Below are 20,910 nucleotides of genomic sequence, written 5' to 3'. Positions count from 1 at the left end.
AGTTAATTTAATCCACAGTCATTTACACATGTAACGAATCTTATCATTCTTGCTGGTAATATTACAAATTAGCATTGTTTCTATTAGACTATACCAATGTAACTTCATTATCTCTGCTCCGCTGGAGAGAATGACACCTTTCAATCTATTCTATTTATACTTTGTTATAAGCTCTGAAATGTGAGAACATCAGAAGTGGCGCAAGGTAAAGACAGTAATGCAGACAAACACTTTCAATTATATGGGGAAACAGAAGCCTAATGAGCCGGTTAGCAAGTCTAACCAATCCAAGATACTGCAGGGACTGGTCTGGAGATCAAATGAAGTGTGGACCCCTTGACCCTGCTCCTCCTGCTCAGCACTGGAAAATCACAGCTGAAGCCAATCGAAGAACATGGTGTCCCTGTTACTCCCGTAGGCAAGTTTCTGTTTGTCTTGTCACTTTCACTGGATTCTGGCAGGCTAGGTCTTTAACTCTTGCCTCTAGAAAGAAGTGAGCTAATATTTGCTAAAGGCAAAACAAAAGTATTGTGCTTGAACTGTTATATTCTCTTTGTACTGTTGTCTGCTTGGATTACTGTGATATTCAGTGACTCTGAAAAAGAACCAAGCAGACCATTTCTCATCTAATATCACTGGTGCCTTTTATGAGAATTCTGCAGTCTTCCAACAGTCTTCATGGTAAAGATACATTGGGTATAAGCAGCGGTATAAGTAGCATTGGGTATAAGCAGCATAAGTAATACATAGGAAAATAATGTGAAGGACTACATTGACATTAAAGGGTTCCTGTGTAGATGTAAGTTCTAAAGAAATGTTTGTATTTCTTACAGCTGAGCCAAATTTTATGCATATTCTAAAAGTTCAAAAATTTCAGAAGTTGGGAAGCCAGTTTTTGGCTCCTAACTTTTTAGGGTGTTTTCTACTATTCAGTCTGACTCCTAAAGCAGTCTTACTCCCAAATGTGGCATTGTGTCACCTATAGTGCTAAATGATATTAGCATGGAAGCATCTGGGCTGGTGGAATGATCAAACATTTTGGCCACTTTAAACTGACAATATTTTGGTTAGTATTTTAGAAAAATGTGTGTAAACCAAAACCAGGACGGTACCAATCTTTTTAATGTACTATTATACTGTGTATAAATAAATCCTGGTTTTGGTTCACAAATACAGATGCAAAATACTAACTGCATACTGCCATGGTTAAGTGATCTCATGGGGTAGGACAAGGAGGAGGATAGTGAAGTGGCAGTGATAGAAAAAGAAACAACATGATGGCATTACTTTTCATCTTTATTTTTAGTAAGCAGTGTTAGGTGAACTACCATATTTATCGGCGTATAAAACGCACTTTTTAGGCAAAATTTTTTAGCCTAAAGTCTATGTGCGTGTTATACGCCGATACACCCCCAGGAAAGGCAGGGGGAGAGAGGCCGTCGCTGCCCGCTTCTCTCCCCCTGCCTTTCCTGGGGTCTAGAGCCCCGCTGCCGGCCCTCCTCTCCCCCTGACTATCGGTGCCAGCGCCCCAATGCCGGCGCCGATAGCCAGGGGGAGAGAAGCGGCGCCGACAGCCAGGGGGAGAGAAGGGGCAGCGGCACCCATTGCCGGCGCCGCTCCCCCGTTGCCTCCCCCCATCCCCGGTGGCATAATTACCTGGGTGCGCCCCCGGCGTGCGTCCCCAGCGTCGTTGCTTAGAGCCCCGCTGCCGGCCCTTCTCTCCCCCTGACTATCGGTGCCGGCGCCCCATTGCCGGCGCCGATAGCCAGGGGGAGAGAAGCGGCGCCGACAGCCAGGGGGAGAGAAGGGGCAGCGGCACCCATTGCCGGCGCCGCTCCCCCGTTGCCTCCCCCCATCCCCGGTGGCATAATTACCTGGGTGCGCCCCCGGCGTGCGTCCCCGGCGTCGTTGCTATGCGCTGCACGGCGCGGCGCATGAAGTCAGTGCGCCGCGCCGTGCATAGCAACGACGCAGGGGACGCGCGCCGGAGGCCTGCAGCAGCGCGGACCCGACCCAGGTAATTATGCCACCGAGGATGGGGGGAGGCAACGGGGCAGCGGCGCCGGCAATGGGTGCCGCTGCCCCTTCTCTCCCCCTGGCTGTCGGCGCCGCTTCTCTCCCCCTGGCTATCGGCACCGGCAATGGGGCGCCGGCACTGATAGTCAGGGGGACAGAACGGGCAGCGGCGCCGATAGCCAGGGGGTGAGAAGGGCCGGCAGCAGGGCTCTAGACCCCAGGAAAGGCAGGGGGAGAGAAGCGGGCAGCGACGGCCTCTCTCCCCCTGCCTTTCCTGGGGGTGTATCGGGGTATACACGCGCACACACGCACCCTCATTTTACCATGGATATTTGGGTAAAAAACTTTTTTTTACCCAAATATCCTTGGTAAAATGAGGGTGCGTGTTATAGGCCGGTGCGTGGTATACCCCGATAAATACGGTATATAAACATAACAGGTTCCTGTAGGCTACCACAGCTACTGCTGACTTCTCTTATCCAGCAATGTCCTTAATTTTCTTCTAGACTGTGCTATGGCTCTCTTCTGTCTGCAAAATTGAAAATTTTGAATTGAAAAGAAATCTAGGATACAAAAATGGCTGATTGAAAGGAAAGTTACGCTGCACCACATCCCTACTTATTATGGTTTTAACCTTTGCCTAGCCATAACCATTGTGCTTTTGACTCTCTTTTTACTCCTTAAGACTGCATTACACTCCTTCCTCATTCCTATTATTGTTCTCATGGTAGCTGCTTCTGATTCCTATCCCTCCTCTGACAATGCTTCTGTATCATTCTTTGGTCTGCTGTATCCTAACTACTCTCTTGGTGCTGACCCTTGGATCCGATTATGACAATGTTTTTGCTCCTTGAGCGCTACTGCTACCAATCCTTACAGAGTACCTGTCACCAAACTAAACTTTTAATATAATGTTCCTTATGTAATTATAAGACACTTTGTGAATTCTCAACCTTTATATGTTTTTAATGTGATTGAAAAAAGGGCCACTAGGTGGCTCTGTTCTGTTCCCTGCGCAAGTAAAACAGTTAGTTTGGTCTCCTCCCGGCCTGGCAGGAGATCAACCTCAGGAAGCGCGTTTTGGGGCATGGTGAGGCACAGCTCTTGCAGGCTTCAGTGACATTGCACCTGCTGGGAATGCCCATTTTCTCCTGACAGGAGCTCACACAATGTAAGCAAGGGGAAAGGTATGATACAGAGCTTTTTTAAAGCTTGGAAAGAAATTTTAAGGGCAGGAGGGGTGTTAGGAGTAGTTAGGAATATAATCTGAGTTAGTTTAGAAAAAATGGTTTGATGACAGGTACTCTTTAAATGGGCACCGTCAGAATAAAAATATTTTTATATGCTGTACATTAGCCTTTCTAATATACTTCATAACATTTTATCTCCTTTTTATAGAAATCCTTGTTTATAAAAAAAAACTCAATAGGGATCCATATGCCATCCAGAACATAATCCTATCCAGCTGCAGCATCATCTTTGTCCCAGCTGAAGCACAAAGTCAAGGAAGTGAAGGCGGGACAAGCAATCCTCTGTACTGACTCCTGTCTATTAGAGCAAGGAGGGGTTTACAGAGCAGCCTGCAGTGATTGGATGAAGAGACACAGCAGAGCACAGCAAACTGAGGGCGGAAGTGAATGTATTGTAAGTGAGGGCAGGCTCAGTGCTTGCCTCAGACATGCCCTTTATTGACGATTGGATGTCAGAATGAGTGAGCAGCAGTACAGGGGGATTAGTGAGCCAAATACCGAAGCTAAATACATTAAAAAAATACTTATAAAGAATCTGCATGACCTAGTGGGTAGCATATATGAGCATTATTTTTTTCTGTGATATGACAAAGGATATTACAGGTATTTGGTATGCCCCCACACCTGTGAACTGTAAAAGGCAGCTCTCACTCCCTACTTGGGAAGTCGTCCCTGTTTTTCCTTGTGATGCCGAAATAAAGGAACTTCTATTCAAGACATTTACTATGTGTGAGCTGTATTATTCTTCAATATTTGCTTCATTGGATTACTCTTGCATTACTTTTCAAGTTGGCATCCCAAGTGTGGTCTTAAAATTGTGCATGGTTTTTTTACTGGTGGACATTTGTTTATAGCGGTGCCTGGTCTGCTTTGTATCTCTCTGCATTTGTTTCATTTAATATGACAGGTATTCCTAAACTATTCCAGGGCCCAAACCATGGAAGTCTATCTTCAGGTTTACCTGTCGTGGGTAGTAAGGGAAAGAAAGTACCAGACAAAAAGGTGCTGGCAAGCTGCACCCTTGCTGGCCACATCTTCAGCAAAGGAGATAAAAGCAGATAGTTATGCATTACAATCACATGGCTAAAAGGATCAGAAGAGACAGGGACGTAAATAAAAAATAGTAGTAAATGATAAGCACTAAGCAGGATAAAGTAATAATCCACAATGGGGGATATTCATCGTTGTTTGCTTTGGTAAGCAAGTTCTGAAGAAAGTAAGCAAGTTCAGAAAAAACAAAGATAAAAGTACAAGGCTAGTATTATATATAATAGTCAACAGCAAGGTGTCCCTGAAAATTTCTTTAAAATCTTGAGCAAGAATTTCAGAGAGGCTGTAATAAAAAAAAATGAGGTTGTGCTATGTGGCTGTCAGTGTGCCACAAACTGCACTATTACTCACTACTCTGAGCCCCAGCAATAATTTCTTAAATCCTCACAGCGGTTAATCTGCATCACTAAGCAACCTGTGCAGGTGCATGCTGCTTATGTCAATGACAAATATGATCCCATCATCATCCATTTGTCTTGTATTAGTTAACTCCTTCTGTGCTGCGCTCTGTCTACAGTTGGGCTATATTTGTTCTTTATATTGATGAACAAACATGTTTATTTTTTTGTCAGAATCCACACAGAAAAAGCCCATAAGTTAACGGGACTTTTCTTTATGGAGCTTATTTCTTTTTCCAAGAAATTCCCAGAAATGCAAGAGGGAAAATGCAAATGAGACAAAAAAAAATATGCAAGATAATATTACTGCATTCTTCAGAGAATAGAAGCTTAGAGTCTTATCGGCGGTACTGTAATAACACCACACAGATTGTTGCTGTGTTTTTACCTAAAATGGCCCTTATTTACTATTGCAAACCCAACATGTTTTGTCGGGATGCGCACCAGATTCTGACGGAATTTGCACCAGAATTGAGAAAAACCCGACTAACTCTCCATTTTACTGTGAAAACCCCCCAAAAAAGGGTCCGTTGGAGAAAGGGGCCGTGACCACCAAAAAGGGGAGTGTTTCCAACATTTTTACAAAAGCCTAACATATTTACTAAGGTTTCCACAGAGAATGCAGTGGATTTGAGCTGAGGAAAACCCCACAGATCAGAGCATGTGTACAAAAAGGCAAAATGTAGGGAAAAGTGCAAAATGTAGGGAAACCTTAGTAAATATTGTGGAAAACAATTTGTAGGTGCCACGGTTCGGCTTCCAGGTAGTGGATCCTCTGTGTCAGCGAGGGATTGGCGTGGACCGTGCTAGTGGACCGGTTCTAAGAGGCTTCTGGTGTTCACCAGAGCCCGCCGCAAAGCGGGATGGTCTTGCTGCGGCAGTAGCAACCAGGTCGTATCCACTAGCAACGGCTCTACCTCGCTGACTGCTGAGAAGGCGTGGGACAGAAGGACTAGGCAGAGGCAAGGTCAGACGTAGCAGAAGGTCGGGGGCAGGCGGCAAGGTTCGTAGTCAAGATGGATAGCAAGGGTTCAGGTAACACAGGCTTTGGACACACTAAACGCTTTCACTGGCACAAGGCAACAAGATCCGGCAGGGGAGTGCAGGGGCAGTGATCAGATATAGTCTGGGAGCAGGTGGGAGCCAATTAAGCTAATTGGGCCAGGCACCAATCATTGGTGCACTGGCCCTTTAAGTCTCAGAGAGCTGGCACGCGCGCGCCCTAGAGAGCGGAGCCGCGCGCGCCAGCACATGACAGCAGGGGACCGGGACGGGTAAGTGACCTGGGATGCGATTCGCGAGCGGGCGCGTCCCGCTGTGCGAATCGCATCCCCGACGGCCATGACAGTGCAGCGCTCCCGGTCAGCGGAACCGACCGGGGCGCTGCGGGGAGAGAGACGCCGTGAGCGCTCCGGGGAGGAGCGGGGACCCGGAGCGCTAGGCGTAACAGTACCCCCCCCTTAGGTCTTCCCTTTTCTTTGTCCGGTAACTGCCTCCCCTGGGATGAGGACACCGGGAAAGAATGGAGGGTTTCCTCAACGGCAGGCAGCACAGCAGGAGTGGGAATGGGGAGGGAGGGTAGAGGGCGAGGCCTGGCACGGGGCAGTGTGACACCAGGACGGGGGCCATGAGGAGGCACTGAGGCTTGCCTGACGGGACTGGGAGGGGGGGAGAGGCACTTCCTATGGCAGGCAGAGTCCCAGTTCTTGATCTCCCCGGTGGTCCAATCAAGGGTGGGAGAATGAAGCCGGAGCCATGGCAGACCGAGGAGGACCTCAGAGGTACAGTTGGGAAGGACGAATAACTCAATCCTTTCGTGGTGGGGTCCAATAGACATCAGGAGGGGTTCTGTGCGGTAACGCACGGTGCAATCCAATCTGACTCCGTTGACCGCGGAAATGTAGAGCGGCTTGACGAGACGGGTCACCGGGATGCTGAATTTATTCACAAACGACTCCAAAATAAAATTCCCAGAGGCACCAGAGTCCAAGCAGGCCACGGCTGAGAGGGAGGAGTTGGCTGAAGGAGAAATCCGCACGGGCACCGTGAGACGTGGAGAAGCAGACTTAGAACCAAGAGACGCCACACCCACGTGAGCTGGGTGCGTGCGTGCGTTTCCCAGACGTGGAGGACGGATAGGGCAATCCACCAAGAAATGCTCGGTACTGGCACAGTAAAGACAGAGATTTTCTTCCCTACGGCGATTCCTCTCTTCCTGGGTCAGGCGAGACCGATCCACTTGCATGGCCTCCTCGGCGGGAGGCCCAGGCGTAGATTGCAACGGATACTGTGGGAGAGGTGCCCAGAGATCTAAGTCTTTTTCCTGGCGGAGCTCTTGGTGTCGCTCAGAAAAACGCATGTCAATGCGGGTAGCCAAATGGATGAGTTCTTGCAGGTTGGCAGGAATCTCTCGTGCGGCCAGCACATCCTTGATGCGACTGGATAGGCCTTTTTTAAAGGTCGCGCAGAGAGCCTCGTTATTCCATGATAACTCGGAAGCAAGAGTACGAAATTGGATGGCGTACTCGCCCACTGAAGAATTACCCTGGACCAGGTTCAACAGGGCAGTCTCGGCAGAAGAAGCTCGGGCTGGCTCCTTGAAGACACTCCGGACTTCAGCGAAGAAGGACTGGACTGTGGCTGTGGCAGGATCATTGCGGTCCCAGAGCGGTGTGGCCCAAGACAAGGCCTTTCCTGAAAGAAGGCTTACTACGAACGCCACCTTAGACCGTTCTGTAGGAAACAAGTCCGACAACATCTCCATATGCAGGGAACACTGAGACAAAAATCCACGGCAGAGTTTAGAGTCCCCATCAAATTTGTCCGGCAGGGACAAGCGGAGGCTAGGAGCGGCCACTCGCTGCGGAGGAGGTGCAGGAGCTGGCGGAGGAGATGGTTGCTGCTGTAGCAGAGGCAGAAGTTGCTGTAACGTGGCGGTCAACTGCGACAGCTGCTGTCCTTGTTGGGCAATTTGCTGCGATTGCTGAGCGACCACCGTGGTAAGGTCAGCGAGACTTGGCAGCGGCACCTCAGCGGGATCCATGGCCGGATCTACTGCCACGGTTCGGCTTCCAGGTAGTGGATCCTCTGTGTCAGCGAGGGATTGGCGTGGACCGTGCTAGTGGACCGGTTCTAAGAGGCTACTGGTGTTCACCAGAGCCCGCCGCAAAGCGGGATGGTCTTGCTGCGGCAGTAGCAACCAGGTCGTATCCACTAGCAACGGCTCTACCTCGCTGACTGCTGAGAAGGCGTGGGACAGAATGACTAGGCAGAGGCAAGGTCAGACGTAGCAGAAGGTCGGGGGCAGGCGGCAAGGTTCGTAGTCAAGATGGATAGCAAGGGTTCAGGTAACACAGGCTTTGGACACACTAAACGCTTTCACTGGCACAAGGCAACAAGATCCGGCAGGGGAGTGCAGGGGCAGTGATCAGATATAGTCTGGGAGCAGGTGGGAGCCAATTAAGCTAATTGGGCCAGGCACCAATCATTGGTGCACTGGCCCTTTAAGTCTCAGAGAGCTGGCGCGCGCGCGCCCTAGAGAGCGGAGCCGCGCGCGCCAGCACATGACAGCAGGGGACCGGGACGGGTAAGTGACCTGGGATGCGATTCGCGAGCGGGCGCGTCCCGCTGTGCGAATCGCATCCCCGACGGCCATGACAGTGCAGCGCTCCCGGTCAGCGGAACCGACCGGGGCGCTGCGGGGAGAGAGACGCCGTGAGCGCTCCGGGGAGGAGCGGGGACCCGGAGCGCTAGGCGTAACAGTAGGGAGTTAAAACCCACAAATAAACCTACACTACACTCTTAGTAAATCAGGGCCAATGATTGGAACTGTTGTAAAATTTAGCATTTTTTCCACCTCATGCTAAAAATGCCAAGATTCTGCAACAGTACTGCAAATCAGCAAAGCCAAAGATGCCTTCATTTTAAAGTTAGCCACACCAAATGTTATATATAGTTATAACAGTAATTTGCAGTGTGAAGTTCTAAATTGCAATACAGAACACTGGAAGAATGAAACAAAACAAAGAAAAACATTATTTTTTACATTATCATGTTATTACAATGGTAGTGGAAAATTTGTGCCATAATTTTCATGTAAACACAAGTATAAACTTTTGAAAGTGTCCCATAATCTAGTCTAAATCCGACAAAATGTCTACTAGAGTGCATTGTGCATACTTTTGCTGTTTCTGATGGTGTGAAAAATATGTCCCTTACTATGGTGTATATATTGTATTAGTAATTAAACAATAGTAAAGTTTGGCAGAATATTGTAACCTATGCAAAGTAAGATAAATGCATTCTTTAGTGATTCCAGTAAAACACATCAGCAACAGGGACTGTAAAACATGTAGGTGTAACAATACAGTTCCTCTTGAGGGCATTCACTATTGCTTTACACAGTCTGCAATCAAATATTGCTGTGTTAATGTAACTCAAGTAGCACTTGTTTTAAGTTAAACTTAGGACTAAATTCTCCAATATCTATTCAAGTAAAAAAAAAAAAAAAAAAAGAATAATAATGTGTTGTTACCCAACACTGTGACTGCTTTTATCTTCTCTCTTCCTCTAGTAATTATGTTCTATGATGACTGTAATTAAGGCTGCTAGAAAGAGGTTAAAGTTGTGCTGTTTCCTCATAATACCCTACAATTTGAAATAATGGGATTTAATTTGAGGGGATACACAGAAAATGTGAGACCTCTCAGTGAATTAAATGCTTCATACACTTTTCATCTATTAATTGCAATTGTACAGCTAAAATAGCCATCTTGGCTTCAGAAGATAGAAGTGAAGGGAAAATGTAGGTCTTTCAGTAAAAAACTATTTTCCACAAAATCTGTAATATACTGAGCTAAATTAAGGCTGGCAATTAGCCCTACTATTACAGGTTAAAGCCAGAAGTGGATCCTAAAGAAATGGGAACTATAAAAAAAGCCTCTGTCCTAAAAAAGTTGTGATTGGTCAGTGCCTAAACACTCACCAATTAATAAATATAGGCAAGGGAAGGCGCCAGCTCCCTGCAAACTCAGGTGTTTGAAACCTGAACTTGGCACATCTAGCACTAATGCCTATGCCTTGTCCAAAGTCACTTAGGTCACTCAATTTTCCCATTCTAATATAGATTCACACTGAAATTCACAGAGAACATACTCAACAATTGTTAAACAGCAGCTCCAATCATGAAAGGAAAGTGTCTGCATTAAGACTCTTCAGACCATATGTACTATCAGGTCTTATCATCTATTTTGTGTTTAGGTGACAATGGGGCCAGGGAGGATAGTTTTGACATACGCAGGATAAAGATTTCTTTCATGTGTATCAGGTGCAGTGTACACTATTTTGTGTATATAACCCACACATAAATAATAGCCTATTAAGACGGAAGAAAGACGACATCTGCTCAGAGAATAAATGTTTTTTTGAAATGCACAGACTATTTATAAGCACCTTTTATTTGCTGTTCTCTGTAACTTGAAAAAAAAAAACATTTATATCAGGATCATTGCTATATCACTTTTGCATAGGATGTGAAGTGTCCATAGGCTATGTATGTAGCATCAATAGATACACAGTAGCCCAGTATAGTCCTGCTGTACTGTCACACCCTTACCTATTAGAAAATATTTACCCAAACTAACCATCCAATGTGAACACAAGTAGCCAGAATGTAGCATTGTGTGTGCAAATATGTATAGCTATTTATTTATACATACAAAGAAAAAAATCATTTTAATTTAATATAGGTTTTTGATTTTTATAGAATGCAGTAAAAAGTATTTGTATTTACTGTACAAAACAATCAAAAATTCTCAACTTAACCTTTCATAGTAAATTCTGAGCAGATGGTAAATTGTTTTCCAAGTAATGAGTAAAGTCAAAAGTTCATAGTGTAGATTTAATAATAAAAAGATGATTTTGAGAAGAGGAATAATCTTTCTAAAACCCAGCAAACGCCCTGAAGAGATCTGTCTGATTTATACCCCCACTGAGGGTTAGCACTGGAGACATTCTTCCTAAGGAGGCTTTTAATCTAGGTGATAAAGTATCATACATATGTTCTGTATGCAGATATCTGTAGGATGTATTTACATATTCTCAAAGTTCAGCTTCATTTGAAAGATTATGGATATGAAGCACAGTCATTTCAAACCCCTCATCTGTGACTTAAGTGTACCTTTCTAGTAATTCCAGCATTCTTTTTTTTAAACAAGTAGCTGTGGTATTCACAGAAAATCATAGATAAATAGATACCAAATACCGTTCAAGAAAAATATGTTGTCACTGAAGCAACAGTATTAAAACATATATTTTCATAAATAGTATTACATTAAATAACCCCCTGGTTTTATAATAAAAATGACCAAAATCTATATACTGACCAGCTAGATGACTAAAAACCACAGACAAACACCATGCGAATCACTGGAATAACTGCAACAGTGACAGGAGCACAAAACATGGCCCAGTGAATCACAGTAATATAACTATCATATATCCAGAAAAGGTCTGACCCGAACAGCTATCTATGGGAGACAGTGAGTGGTTCCATTGTGGGCAGATTTTTTTTTTTATCAATATGACCTTTTATCTTGTAGCACATCATGATCTTGTATGACAATTTATGTTACTGCATATTTATGCCTTTGTTTACTATTATTGTTTTCAGTATGGTCTGAGTATCATTAACTAACAATACCCTCGGTGTTACTTCCCAGTTGTCCCCTGAGGATCCCTGCACCTCCCGGTGAGAAACACGTTGGGACTTATGTGCATAGAAACAAAATTTTTGGGCCTACATTTCTATTGGTTTCTTTCTTTTCTTAGTATATGAAAGTTATATTACCATGATTCACTGGGTTATGTTCAGTGCTTCAGTCACTGTTGAAGTCATTCTAGTGCTTCCCATAGTACTTGTCTGTGGTGTTTGGTCATCTAGCTGGTTCATCAAATTATGGTAGATAATCAGTTATTTTTTAATACTGTTGCGTCAGTGACAGCAAAGTAGCAGAAGTATATTAAAGCATTATCTAATATTATTATTTTTAAATAGACAATGAAAACAGAAACTCTCTTCTCATGTATGACCTCTTCCCTATATTTAAAACTCTAATTTATATCTTGTATTTTTTTTTGTTGTTAGTCCCATTTGGCGATGAACGGGAACCCCGTGAACTCAAAAGTGGAGGAGAAGAATTATATGTGGAGAAACAATATTTATGAATTAAAAAATTTGCGGATTGCTGATACATATTATAATAATAAATGTTACACTAGTATTATGACATCCATACGGGCACTGTTCCAATTAGGATATATCGATAAAATGTCAGTTGTGCATGTACATATGTATAAATCAAAGATGCTATTGCAAGCCAGACAGCAACAGTCACAAGCCACTGGTTAGGGACTACTGCTTTGTATTATCGTACATATATCTGAGAACACATTGATAATAACAGTTTTTTAAGTAGGACCTCTATTACCATTGTATACACCATATTCTGAAAATTGAGGTAAATGGATTAGTTTAAACCAAGTCATGATATTCTGCTTTGCACCAAGAGCCTCTGGAACTATGTGAATAGCATGTGGATAAGATTTTTAAACTCTTCTATACACTTTCCATCTACTGTATTCTGCTGGAGATTTTTAACTTGTACAAAATTTAAAATAATAAAATCTGCAGTATTTCTGCCATGTATGGATAATAGCAAGCAACAATGTGGTCAATACAGAATAAGCCTTGAGTGTGGTGGACAACCACCTTCTGCAGAGAAAATGGACAGAAGAGTATGAAGGCGTGGACCTTAAAGAAAGGGATAGTGTGTGGGGGTACTGGGGAAATGATGACAGGTGCGGTTAAGGGAGATGTCTTCTCCTCCACCCTACCTATTCTAATGTCTGGTGGTATGAGAAAAGTGTATACGAGTAAGAGCAGCAGGGGAGGCAGAGGTATACAGTTACAGCAATTTTTCTGTAAGATCCAACAGAATGAGAGAGTATAAAAGGAATAACTCATGAATTACGGTGAGTTTGTTGCACAGTGACTGAGAATACCACAGAGCACAGTTAAAGGAGACAGGAGAATACAAGCAATGAATGTTAATCGGATTTTCTGGGTTTATATGTGAGGAAAGTAAGAGTAAGTAAAGTTAGCAGTAAACGAAAGTGGACCTGGGTTAGGAGACATGTCCCCTGCAGCTAATGGCAGGAAAGAGCAGATGGTTCTCTCATTTCTGTGAACAATGTTTGTGTTAAAGGGAACCTGACATCCTGTTCACCCAAACTTAAAGCGTACCTGTCATAGTGCAAAAAAAAAAAAAGAAAAAAAGCGATATGTTACTCAGGACCCGATCCTGATCATGTGCATATCATTTTTATGTGTCTCGGACCTATATATCCAGAGATATAAGCATTTATCTGCTGGTGAGTTACTTTTTCATTGTGCAGGCTGGAGGGGGAGTGTCAGTCTGTCTCCCTCACAGGAGCAGGCCTGTGCAGTCAGCCAATCAGTACTCTCTACTCTGTAACCCTTTCCTCTCTGGTTTTAAGCTGTGTCATGTGTCAGAGGAAAATACTTGGAGCTTGCCTGCAATAATCAGAAGACAATATGGTGAATTCATAACAGGATAAAATGTATAAATATAAGAATAGATCTTTATAAAATTAGTGCAAGGATATTTTAGATAAAAGTACAGCATTTTTATGAATACATGTTCTATCTGTTTTATCTTCTCCTAGTAAAGCTGGATGCTAATCAGCATAGCTGTCACTATGTGTGTCATTCATCTTTCACAGACTCCTGAATGTCTGATCAACTTCTTTGTCATTCAGGAGTTCGAGAAAGCTTTGACTATTTCAGCATGCTGGGAGTTGTAGTTTAGTAACAACTGAAGCTGCAATGTTTGTAAATAAGTGTGTTAGAGCAGTGTTGCCTCCAGCTGTTTTAAAACTACTGCTCCCAGCATGTCCACACATCCTTCATCTGTAGTTTTGCATACACAATAGAAATCTCCTATACTGGATACCGGTATGCTTTACGGCCGGTATCCAGTATGCTGTAAAATCTAGACTAGTCTGTCTGGCTAAAAGGTAGACGACCCCTAGTGGTGGCTATTTTGAGCTTGAATTTCAGGTTAAAATAATTTTTTTTTTAACAGGTGTATATTGGGAAATGTCATATTATAATGAGTCCTGCAATATATGAAATGTTTTTAACAATGACAATGCCTCTTTAACCTAATATACTGATTTATAGAGTGGGTAAACAGCATAAAAACAAGGGGTCACTTACATAATTCTGTCAAACATATAAACAGTTATCCCTCCCGGTAGCGACATTGCTATATTGCTGCTGTTCACAATGGAGGTGGAAGTTGATCTTCCAGATGATTCAAAGTGCATATACTGTAAGTCACAATGTGCAGCCTTTTCAAAGTTGTTCCAGATGAAAAATATAGTACAAAAATGCTCTTTGGGTGGATAAGTGGGCGGTCTGCTTATTGAGGTTTAGTTTCTGTAGTCTGTAATGGGAGCAAAATCAGTCATGGGAAAAAGTGGTCTACATAGCGGGGTGGTCTTCTCTAAGGGATGGTCTTCTCGGGATGTTTTACTGTATTGTGTTCATGTGCTATAAACAAAGTTCTTTTGCATTCATGTTATCAAACAGGTTGAAGTTTAAGCCATAATGTCCCGTAAATTGCTTAGTATGCATACTCACAAGTCAATCAAGAAATTGTAAGGACCTGAGACTGAGATTGATTTTAACATTTTCCTCCAGAAATACTTTTCTCAATCTACCTTCAGAGAAGTCCTGCAGACCTCTGTACCTGTCACTTCTGCCCATCAGGAATAGCTGATTTCTATAACTATCAAGTCACAGTAACACACCCATTGGGTTGTCAAAGAAGTTCCCAACACCATCATTAACAGCTTGATTACATAGATCATAGAATATGGCAAAGAATGGTGCCCTATTTACATTGTATCTTCCAAAATTTTGTACATTGTATCTTCCCATGGTGGACCTCACAAGTAGAGATCTTGTTAAACAGCAAACAGTAATGTTAAAGATTTTCTGTCACATAGCACAGACTCATCTAGATAAATCGCCTGTACATCTCTCCACATACAGTAGGTGGCATAACATTTCCCATCTCCCAAAAATGACCTTCCAAAGCAGTTTTCCTTTCTAAAACTTTATGAAAGTCATGCCTTATTGTGTCCTCTTTTTCCACCAGGTCAGCAAGTGACTCTAGTAATTTATGAATTGAATTAAGTAACTGCAACACCTACATCTGCTAAAGTAAGTTCTGGTTGGTCTACCTCACTTGTAGCCTTGTTTTTTCTGGCCCTTGGGGAGGATAATTGGTCCACCACCTTCATAATCATTTTCTTCCCAATCACTGCCCAGAGCCATGAAGCGAGAGCCGAAGGAAGACTCCACCGGGGCTCTCATTGTGACTACCAATTGTCTATGCAGAAAATGTGTGCTAGCTATGGGTTTGTGAGTAAATTTTGTCTAGCAATGTCAAGAATTTTTTCCTCCACTGGGGTATCAGTGTCATATCACGACTTACACCCACTTTGGTCTTGCAATGCTTTATGTGTCAAGCCATCACTGCAAACAGGTCTCTCAGTCCTAACAGTTGAATATCAATGATAAGGACAAGGATGTCGCAAGCAAGAAAAAAAGAGGAAAAAAGTTCCTAGTGCAATATGTTAGATGATAATGGGATCCCCACTAGAATCTACCCAGCTTACCAGAATGTGTTGTGCTGAGGGCACAACACCTGGACGTGCGTGTAGACTCGCCCGGTGTTGGGATGCTTCTTGTCGGTATGGAGGTGGCAGCTTCCCCGTGGACCCGGTCCTCAGCAGGGGCGCCGATAAAGGTACTTGTAAATGGTGGAGGGAACAAATAGTGTTGTATCCCCTAAAAAAAGGGGATATTTAGAGCCATCCACGCGAAAATTCTTAGGCCAGTTGGTTAGGAAATAAGGTTTATTAATGCAATAAGTTTCAAACCCAACCCGGGTAAGGGGACCTCCGGCTGTCATGCTGGATGATCGTATCCCCATGACAGCGCTGCGGGCGATCTGATCATCCAATCAAAGTGCCGCAATGCCGCAGATGCCGTGATCTGTATTGATCATGGCTTCTGAGGGGTTAATGGCGGACATCTGCGCGATCGCGGATGTCGGCCATTACGGGCGGGTCCCCGGCTGCTGCTAGCAGCCGGAACCTGTCGTGTATGACGCGAGCACCCTTCCGATGCTCGCGGTTATACACAGGACGTAAAGGTAAGTCCTGGTGCTGAAAGTCCCGCCAAGCCAGGACGTACATTTACGTCCGTGGTCGTTAAGGGGTTAAACTGGATTTTAATTGACATGACATGTACTATATTGTTTTCCTTTTCCTTATAATTAGAGATGAGCAAATTTTTGAAAAATTCGATTTGGCCAATTTGCAGATTTTTTTTTTAAATTTAGTTCAGTCCGAATTTATTTGCGACAAATCACTATTAAAAATGGCTATTTCTGGCCTACAAAGAACCTCAATAGGGGTGTAGAACACTTTGCCTTGCTGTAACACGAGTAGGGTGTGTGCTGGGTTGGTGAAATAATACCGTTATTCAGTATGACATGCAGATCAGAGGCATTGCTATTAGAATCATTGTCGCAGAGTGGCGCAATGACAGAGCCTGGAGGTGCATCAGAATGAGGAGACCCTATAGTGGCTGAATGACACAGCCTGGAGGTGGCGGAAGCATGAGGAGACCACATAGTAGCTGAATGATACAGTGTGGAGGTGGCGGCAGCATGAGGAGACCACACAGTGGCTAAATAAAAGCCTGGAGTTAGCAGCAGCATATAGTGACTCAATGACACAGTGTGGAGGTGGCTGAATGACACAGCGTGGAGGTGGCGGAAGCATGAGGAGACCATATAGCCTCAATAGGGGTGTAGAACATGTTGCCTTGTCCTAACACGCATAAAGAGTTTGCTGTGTTAGTGAAATAATACTGTTATTCAGTATGACATACAGATTACAGGCATCGCTATGATGGATGAAGCATGAGGAGAACATATAGTGGCTGAATGACACAGCCTGGAGTTGGCAGCAGCATGAAGAGACCACATAGTGGCTGAATGTCACAGCGTGAAGCTGGCGGCAGCATGGGGAAACCATATAGTGCCTGTATGACACAACGTAGAGGTTGCAGCAGCATGAGGAGACGATATAGTGCCCGAATGACACAGTGTGGAGGTGGCGGCAGTATGAGGAAACCATATAGTGCCTGATTGACACAGCCTGTAGGTGGCGGCAGCATGAGAAGAACATATAGTGGCTGAATGACACAGCGTGGAGGTGGCAGCAGCGTGAGGAGAACATATGGTGGCTGAATGACACAGCCTGGAGGGGACAGCAGCAGCATCAGAAGTCAGTAAGTAACCCGGTGACAGAGTGGTGCGGTGGGTGGCAATACAAGTACCCAGTGACGAAGGTGGCTGAAAAATGGAGAACTTGGCATCAGATGTGTGGCATTAGGCAGGTGGCAGGATCAGAGAAGTAGCTGAGACTGGTAGGCAGAAGAAAACGGTCTCTTTTGTAAATGTGAACAAGTAAGTATTGAGGATATAAATTACGTAAAACTTAACTTTTAATAATATTCTTAGAATAAAATATATGGACCCCAATTGTTTTTTAAATCAAACAAAAGGAAAGGTGTGCCAAAAACACCATGTGCCACCTACACTACCAAGTATTGATGTGATGCAAAGACCTCTAAAAGGTGGAAGGGAACAACGTATGGTCTATTGTTACCGGTGAGGGTAAGCACTTCCCCTGTAAGGCTCTACTTTCACATTATTAATTCCCTTCTTGGCAAGTGTTACTTGCCCTAAAAAGGGCGGCCCCACACAGGAACCTCTCCCTATTTCCACCTACAAACACTGCCATTTCCCAGGGTTTTTAGGTGGAAATAGGGATTGGTTTCTGTGTGGGGCTGCCCTTTTTAAGACAAGTAACACTTTCCTAGAAAAGGTGGAAGGGAACAACGTATTGTCCATTTTAGGAGGTGGGGGCAAAAACTTCCCCTGTAAGGCCCTACTCTCTTCCTATTCCCTTCTTGGCAAGTGTTACTCATCCTAAAAAAGGCAGCCCCACACAGGAAACTCTCTCTATTTACACCTAAAAACCCTGGGAAATGGCAGTGTTTGTAGGGGGAAATAGAGAGTTTCCTGTGTGGGGCCGCCCTTTTTAGGGCGAGTAACACTTGCAAAGAAGGTAATTAATAATGCGAGGGTAGGGCCTTACAGGAGAAGATTTTACCCCAGCCGGTTACAATGGACCATACGTTGTTCCCGTCTTTGCATCATATCAATACTTGGTGGTGTAAGTGGCACTTGGTGTTTTTTGCACACCTTTCCTTTTGTATGATTTAAAAAAAATTTGAGTACGTATATTTTATCCTAAGAAGTTAAGCTTTAGCTAATGCATATCCTCAATACTTACTTGTGGTCTGATGGCAAAGAATGTCTGTAACTGGGGAGCATCACCTTAAACACTATCCATTTGCACTATCCATGTTTGTGAAGTGTTGGTGTGGCACCATGGTCAATCTACTCTGATGCATCAGGCAATGGTGGGTGAAAATCCTGGCTGATCCATACCTGATTCATCTTCACAAAAGTCTGTCTCTCCCCATTTTTCGTGGACAGACGAGTTCTCCTTGGGGTTACTATGGCCTCTGCCGCACTAAACACCTGTTCTAATAGCACACTACTGGCCGTGCAGGACAGCTTTTCCAGGGCAAACTCTGCTAGTTGCGGCCACAAATCAAGTTTGGCTGCCCAGAAGTCCAGCGGATCTTCAAGGTGTGTTGGCATGGTCATGTCAAGGTATGCCATCACCTGCTGGTTCAGGTCTTGCTCCAGGTCTACCTGCTGATGATGAGTTGCTTCACTATGCGGGTGAAGAAAGGTACTCATCAGCGACTGTAGACTCAGGCTGCTGCTGATGGAGCTGGTATTGCTCCTGCCACCCCACCCCTCCCCAGCAGCCATGGCAGTGACCCTCGAGTCAGACCTGCGAGAGGAAGGACGATGGCGCAGATAGGCATCAGCCATCTGACTACGTAGGATGTGTCTGTAGTAGGTCAGTTTGTCTTTCCTCTCAGTGGGTGTGAAAAAGGCCCCCATTTTGTGCCGGTAGTGAGGGTCCAATAAGGTGTAGAGCCAGAAGTCATCCCTCTGCCGAATGGTGACAATTTGGTGGTCACTATGCAAACAAGTGAGCATGCATCGTGCCATTTGTGCAAGTGACTCGGAGGGACTCCCTGCCTCCATCTCCACTGCATACTGCCACGGTGTGTCTGGGTCCTGTGTCTCGCCTTCCTCAGAACCCTCTAGCTCCTCTAGCTGCTCCTCCTCTCCTGTTGTATGACTAGAAAAACCACCCATCATCACGAAACCTGAAGTGTTCTCCACTGTGCCCCTCCCCCTCCTGTTCAGCCCCCACAGGGCTCATGTGACCGTGAGATATAGGCACCAATTGTCCAGTGCCCTGATCAGCCATCGTTTTCAACACGTGTTGTAGAAGATGAGGCAGTGGAATGACGTTCATCCTCTAATTCTGGCAACTGACTAATAGGGTGGCTTCCTTAAAGGGCCTGGGCAAACAGCAGGTGTCATGTATGAGCTGCCCCTGATTGACATTGACGTTACACAGGGGAGTCCCCCTATCCGCTTGGATCATCAAGAAATCGGTGATGGCTTTTCTCTGTTCGTATAGTCAGTCCAACATATGGAGGGTGGAATTCCAACGTGTGGAAATGTTGCAAATCAGACTATGTTGGGGGATGCCGTTCTGACGCTGCAGCTCAAGGAGGGTGTGCTTTGCGGCGTACGAGTGACTGAAGTGCATACAAAGTTTCCTTACCATTGTTAGGATGTCTTTCAGATGAGGTGGAACACTTCAGTAACCGCTTGACAACCAGATTGAACACGTGCCATGCAGGGCGCAAGTCTCAGGCTTCCTTGTCGCAGCACAGACAAGATGTCTTTCCTGTTGTCGGTCACCATGTTTCCCATTTCCAGTTTTCATGGAGTAAGCCATGATTTGATTTCTTGATGAATGACTTAGCAGTTCCTCCCCTGTGTGACTCCGTTCACCAAGGCAAACCGAGTGAAGAACAGCTTGACACCGCCGTGTCCTGCATGCATGGTGTGCTGGAGGGGCACTGAGACTTGTCCGGGCAGTGGAGGCTGTGGACATGGTGGGGGATGAGGAGGTGGAGTCGCACACTGTCACAAGACCAATGGCCTGAGAGCATGGAGGCAGAAGCGGCGTGAACTGTCCAAGTTGCTATTGTGGCTGTGCTGGGACCACATTCACCCAGTGGGCTTTAAAGGACATGTATTGTCCTTGACCGTAGTTACAGCTCCACACATCAGAACTGCCGTGCACTTTGGTACACACCGACAGGCTCAGGACTGGCCCACCTTCTCTTCCACAAAATTGTGCAGGGCTGGTACTGCCTTATTCGCAAAGACGTAACGGCTTGGCACTCTCCACCTTGGCTCGGCACAAGCCATCAGTTCTCTGAAAGGTGCAGAGTCCACCACTCTGGACTGCAGCACCAGCAACTTAGACAGGAGAGCATTCAGCTTCTGCGCATACTGTTGTCTCTTGGACATGGCTTGGCCGATGGTTTGCTGGCAGAATGACTGACTCGAAGTAGGAGGAGCAGGAGCATCTGGAGCAACATAAGATGAGTATGACACACAGCTCCCTTCGGCTGAGGTGGTGCTCCCTTGGCTGGCTGAAACAGGGAGCGGTGTGCCACTGGGTGATGCATCAGGCTGGACCACCACATCAATGCCAAGGTTCTCCCAGGCCACTTTATGGTTACCCTGCATATGTTGATGCAGGGCCGGGGTGCCAACATTGGGACCCTGGCCATGCTTCACCTTCTGCCGACACATCTTGCATGTGGCCAGGATAACCTCCTCCGGATGCTTGATGAAAAACTGCCATACCGCCGAGTAGCTGATTTTGCCACCAACAGTCCGCACTGATTGACTGCTACTGCTGCCAACTCCAGGAACCCCTGTATTACTACCTCCCGGGAAGGTAGGCTGCCGCAAAGCAGGTGATCTACTCTGGGCATGTTTGACTCCAGACTTTCC

The 20,910-nt window shown here is 45.2% G+C and overlaps 1 protein-coding gene across 2 annotated transcripts in view; it reads right to left on the bottom strand.

The window, feature by feature from the left end:
• ENTREP2 (endosomal transmembrane epsin interactor 2) overlaps positions 1–20,910 on the bottom strand; it is an 848,385-nt gene that overhangs the window by 102,345 nt on the left and 725,130 nt on the right. The gene's annotated exons all lie outside the window — the stretch shown is intronic.

Source organism: Hyla sarda, chromosome 4, assembly GCF_029499605.1.
Source record: "Hyla sarda isolate aHylSar1 chromosome 4, aHylSar1.hap1, whole genome shotgun sequence".
Taxonomy (NCBI): Eukaryota; Metazoa; Chordata; class Amphibia; order Anura; family Hylidae; genus Hyla; species Hyla sarda.
Note: the sequence above shows the minus strand (reverse complement) of the source record. Positions and strands in the feature narration are given on the sequence as shown.